Below are 6,532 nucleotides of genomic sequence, written 5' to 3'. Positions count from 1 at the left end.
CAACAATGCTACGAAATAAAGACGCACTATCGAGTTGTTCACTATCGCCCAACGCTAATTTTTCTTGTCGGCGAAGAAGGAGTAGAGATATCGCTACAGTTCATCATGCCACTACGACACAACAACTCTTTAATGTATTTGGACTGATAGACCAGTACGTAGACCATTTATTATAGCAACATAATTGAGAGAAGGAGCCGAATGGTGGTGGGCTTAACCACGGGACAAAAGGTGTCAGAAATGCCCAGGATGTGAGAAGAGTTGAGAACCAAGTGGCGAACGGGTGCGTAACTGGTTATAACCTTTTGCAACCAAGCGAGCCCTGTAACGCTCCACTGATCCGTCTGCAAGGAGCTTAGTCTTAAAGAGACAACCAACCACATTCTGAGACAGCACAGGAGAAACCAAGCGCCAAGTACCATTGGAGAGCAATGCATTATATCAGCAAAAATCACATCACGCCAGTGAGGAGATTTAGCAGCTTGGAGATAAATAGTAAGCTCCGGCATAGTTAAAGCAGCAAAGGACTGAATATGTTTCGGCTTAAGATTACACGTTTGAGTACGAGTGACCATAGGGTGAACTCATGGGCGCGGAGACGGAGCACGTTCCACAGAAGAGGAACTGATAGCTTCATGAGCATCCAACTCAACAGAAGACCCAAGACCCATGCCATTTAAACTCGGTATAGACATAGGAGAAGACACAGAATTACCAGGTAATGTGAAAGTAAATGCTGGAGTGGACAGTGAAGCGAGGACTGTTAGTGTCTAAGGTGGGAAGCCAGATGATGCAGTAGCCACAGATAGTATAGAAACTGTGATTATGAGAGGTAAATCAGTCGATGTCGATGGCGATGGAGAGGGCGTCACACCGCTTTGTGCCTGAAAAGGGAAAATAGATTCGTCAAATAGAACATGGCGTGAGACAAAAATTTATCAGAGGATGGATCATAGCATTTCTAACCATTGTGAGTCCTACTATAACCCAAGAAAGCACATGGTTTCGACCGAGGCTCTAATGTATTTTTTATGTAAGGACGTAGCCAAGGGAAACATAACAACCAAACACACGAAGTAAATTATAGTAAGGCTTGGTGTTAATCAAAAAGTCAAAGGGCGATAAATGATGCAAACAAGGCGTGGGAAGACAATTAATGATGTAGACGGCAGTCTCAAAGGCATTAGACCAGAAGCGAGTAGGAACAGATGCATAATGCAAGAGTGCTCGGCTTATTTCAGTAACATGGCAATGCTTTCACTCGGCACAACCAGCTTGTTGAGGTGTGTGCGGGTATGAAATACATAGGGTAATGCCAGGAGTTCTTAAATACGAAGTTAAAGCTTGGAATTCACCACTCCAATCAGCTTGTAAAGTGGTTAAAAGCAGAACTCCAACATCAAAGTCATCACCAAGTACCTGTTCACTTAAGATAGACCAAAAGGGTGGTGAGGAAGTGGGCAGACACAAAAATCATCTGCCAGAGAATCAGAAGACAAGATCAAATTAGACGCCTAAGTTAGCGTTTCCAGAAACCTCAACATAAGTAGCTTCATCTACACCAATCCATAGATTTCCTACCCAATCTCGTCAAGTACATGCTCGATTCTTACACTGATTTCCTCATTGCCCCCTCACGGAACAGAAACAGAGAAAAAGAAAACCAGTGAGCATGGAACATGGAAGGCAAAGAGCTTGAGTCTATAGAGCAAAGAAATATCCAGACGATGGTCGACTTTCAACTCACGATGATTTCTCCAGATATTGTTTAAAATAAGCTTTTTTTTCTTTTTTCTTTTGTATACTTCTGGTTCAAGAACTCGAGAACCAAAAAGGACCTTGCATCTGCGTAAAACAGACAACTCCTCCAAAGAAGTCCCATCTCCTTCTATGAGAAAAGTGCGGATAAATGAAGCTGGCATTGAGTATCCAGATTGAAATAGGCATGTGTACATTGATGTTGAAAATGTTCCAAACCATTACACCAGTAGCATTTAAAATCCTATTGACACGTTCAGCACCAAGGAATCTTCGAAGATGGGGTAAATGCTGATTATTTATGTAAAGAAGCTGCTTTTAGAGCCTACAATGCTGATTAAATTAAGCATTTGGAAACATATTTTCCGCATATATTTTTACAAAAAAGCTTTAAATTTCACTTCTTAACCAACTCTTCTTCAGCTATGTGTACTCTTATTAGTTCCTATCTTCTTGGAGTTTCGAGTTACAAAAACCATAGTATAGTATTTCTTTTATGCTAACAAGCATCCTCCTTTGGGACCGAGATGCAGTAGCAGTTGTTGTTGTTGCTGTAACATGCATTCTCCCCTTCACCCGAGGGGGTCAAAAGATGAAAGACAGTGAAAGACAATGAAGGAAATTTAGCAGCAACACTATCCACTGATAAAAGAGAGACTTGCAAATCATCCCAAGAAAGAATATATCATTTGAATTGAGTGCTGCAGGTTATGGCTTTAGCAGCACCAAACTCATAACGACCGAAAGGTGGAAATTTCAGCTACAACCAGGAAATTATCTTGATAGAGATATAAATTTATAAATCCACATAAAAAAGGGCAGCCCCACTAAGCTCCCGCTATGTGCGGGGTCCGGAGAAGGGTCTATTTTACGCAGTCTTACCCTGCATTTCTGCATTTATAAATCCACATAATAGAAGGTAAAACTGTCTTCATTCTCCACTTAGGAAAACAGCATCAAATGGCAAATAAGAATCTATTTGTCAACAGAATCTCTCCTAAGCTATGAAAGGTGAACCAGCTAACATTTCCAAGAAGAGATTTTCTTGAGAACAACATTATCCACAAAGTGGTTTCCTCGACGCATTCTATTATCTTCTACTATTCATGTATAACTCATATAGCTCAGGCATCTCATCTGTATAAGGCAGCACATAATTATTTAAAAATTTTGATTCAGGCACCGTCAGAGCACTATAAAGAATTAGGCTACTCTTTGCTAGCTTCTTCTGGTCAAGAAGTTTCAAGATTTCATGCCTAGGCAATACCCTCTTCTCCAAGCTGAATGTTAAGAGAGCGGGGCGAGAAGCCAGGTAACCGGCTCCGTACCCAAGCTCCTTCATGAAAAAATTCAATCCTTTACCAAGCCTAGCCTCTGATAAGGTCAAGCATAAAGGAAGTTTCTTCACCAGTGTAAGAATATCCAAATCGGACCACCCAAATCTCCTGAAAGTTCGTAATTTCATCTCCAAACACGATTCCCCAAGGGATGCAGTAACCATAAATCCATAGATAAACATGTTGGAGTCGCGAGGAATGTGTAAATTCCTTTCAACTCGATTCACTGCATTCTCAAGCCACTTAGTCTTTTTAAGAAGAAGAATCCTTGGATCTCGTACAATAAGCTTCTCAATATCCGTACCTGAAAACCCAAGATTTCGCAGGAAAGCTACATTTGGTGACATTACTTTAGGGGCATTATACCAAAGGATTTTAGAGTCTTTCTTAATGGCTTTAGCAAGAGAATCATCACTACCTAACAGTTGTCGGAGATAATTAATATTGCGTCTGATTGTATTTTCAAGACTTGAAAACAAGAAATCCCCAGTTTTTGAGAGGACTTTAGCTATGTCGGACCCAGATAAGCCAAGTTCTTGAAGAACTTTAATTTTGGGTTTAAGGGTTTTGTCAACATCAGAAAACAGCAAACTAGGGGTTGCACAAACAAGGGTTTTGATGTGGGTCTTGTCCAAACCAATTTGTTGGAAGAAATTTATGACTAATTGAGGCTTGTTGTTTCCAGGTTTCAAGAATGTTACCTTGGCGCTAGTAGAAATAGCTTTTTCTGTGGAGAAACCAAGTGAGTTCACTAGCATTTCCGCCAACAAATTGTTGCGGGGAGCTGCTGCAGCAGCTGCAGCTGTGGAGTAGAAAAGTTGAAACCTGAAACGATACATTGAAATTTCACCCGTGAAGATCCAAGGGGGAAATATGGCGACTGTTGCTTTTTCTCTTCAACTTTTTAAATTTCAAAGAGTCTTCCTTGGGTTTTTATCCCAATCTTCATTTGTGTTTTTGGGGTTCAAAATGTCTTTTTACCATAATAATGGAGAAATATACAAAAGCCTAATTCATTATGAAGCTTAGATCATTATTTGTTTCCGAAGAGCAATTTTAGTGGGCGTTTGGATATAAGAATTGTAGAATTCCGGAAAAAGTGAAAAAAAAATCAAGTAAAAATAGTATTTAAAAAATAGAGTTGTGTTTGGACATGAATATAATTTTGGGTTGTTTTTTATTTTTTGTGAGTGATCTGTATGAAAATTTTGAAAAACAATTTTTTGGAGTTTTTCAAATTTTCGAAAAATTCCAAAATTCATCTTCAAGTGAAATTTGAAATTTTCATGGCCAAACACTAATTTCAAAAAAAGTAAAAAATATTTCATGGCCAAACAGGCTCTTAATATCATTTGGATATGCGTCGGTCATCTGGGGGGAGCAGATTTTTACTGAATACTGCTCCATTTCTTTCTTTTCTAAGAATATACCCTTCGATCCATAATAAGTGACTTATTAGCTTTTGGGACACCCCATAAGAAAATTCAAACTCCTAGAGAAAAAAGATGTATTTACTAAATTATCCTTAATTAATTATTACCTTGACAAATTGGGATATGTAAATAAGGCAAATTTTAGAAAATAAAAGGGATAATGCATAAAATCCACCCCATCCGATGACCCATTTACCAATTACACACCTTTTCTTTTCGGGGGTCCTATTACCCTCCTGAACTTATTTTTACCATAATTGATTTAACATTATATGCTCAATTAAACCCAACCCCCATCTATAAGACGATCAGTGTATACACGCGCTAATGGGTCCCACCCAATTCCCTTTTATTTTATCAGATCCTCTTTATTCTAAACTAAATTAAACCCATTCATTAATTAAACCCTACCCTATTTCATTATTTCCTTTCATACTCTCCCATTTTCGACGGACGGTCCAAACTAAATTCTCAATCCCCCTCTTCGATTCCTTCCATAAAATCACTCCAATCATAATCACTCCAGTAGCAGCTCCACTTTCTTTTTCCTCTATGAATACTAGTAGCATCTTCCATCAAATTTAAAGACATAAGCTCTCCACAGTATTGTACAGCCACCCAGGGATTTAAAATCCAATTGGGGTGGTGATTTAGCCAAAAATCTTGAAGAATATTTGCTCAAATTTGCTCTGGACAGAAAAAGAAAGAAGCGGCCGCAGCTAAACCTCCCTCTCCTCCTTCCGTTTTCACAGCCCTTTTTCCTCATAAAAGCAGTGTTTCTATTGAGATCGAGTTCAGTTAAAGCTCCGTTTGTTGGTTGCTAGTTCTGTTCGAGTTGCTGGCGAGGTTCCGGCGCCGCTACGTTTTCTGAAAGTAAAATTATTTGCTCAAATTCAAAAGCCTTAATGTTTCTTCTTCAATTTTCCGCCTCTTTTCCATGAGAATGTAAAAATAAAGTGGTTTATTGGCTATATCGTTAGATCAATTCAAGAGTATCTTAATAATTTATTTACTGTGAATTCTCAGTTTCAACTGGTCTCTTTTATTTCATTCTTACATTCCAAATTGACATCCAAAACAACAGATACTGCAGCTTTAAGAAGCTCATATAGTTGTAAAATATATCTTTGAGATGACTGATTTAACATTTGGGACCCGCATTACACGTGGCAATTGAATAGCAGAAGGGCCTTTTAAAATTAGTCCTCACACGCTTGGAAGAGGTGTAGTCACGGTCGGGATTAATTGAGCATATAATGTTAAATCAATTATGGTAAAAATAAGTTTAGGGGAGTAATAGGACCCCCAAAAAGAAGGTGTGTAGTTGGTAAATGGGTTATAGGATATGATGGATTTTATGCATTATCCCAAAATAAAATTAATTCCTTCTTGATTATGTAAAAGAACACTTATTTTGAACCAAAATAAAAAGGCCAAAAGGTCACTTATTATGGACCGAAGGGAGTACAAAGTAGTACTCCCTCCATTTTATTTTGTGTCTCGCGTTGATTGAGCACGTGTTTTAAGAAAAGTAAAGAAGACTTTTGAATTTTATAGTCTTAAACTAAAAATATGGATAATGTACCACAATGCCCTTGAAATTTAGATATGTCACGTGGAATGTTGATGTTAAATAGTAACTAAAGGGAGTGCTCGTCCTCGTCTTCGTCTTTTATTGAGCCACCTCGACCTCGTGACGTCGACCTTTTATAACCAAATCATTGCATCTAGTCAATGACACGTGACAGCCTTCGAAAGCTTTCTTAATGTCGACTAGGTTCACATATAATAATGATAATTTTAGCCCATCAATATCCGCCTATATTATCCATTCAAAAATGGATTGCATACCTGATCCACTAAAAGCGGGTCAAATATGAATCAACCCATATTATCCGCTTAAAAAAAAATAGTTGGTACAGACTTGATTGACTTTTTGGAATTGATCCTTTGCAGATTTGCCATCTTCAGCACCTCTGTTATTGAGATTGCAAATTAAAAGGC

This window comes from Nicotiana tabacum, chromosome 6 (genome assembly GCF_000715075.1).
Source record: "Nicotiana tabacum cultivar K326 chromosome 6, ASM71507v2, whole genome shotgun sequence".
NCBI lineage: Eukaryota > Viridiplantae > Streptophyta > Magnoliopsida > Solanales > Solanaceae > Nicotiana > Nicotiana tabacum.
Note: the sequence above shows the minus strand (reverse complement) of the source record.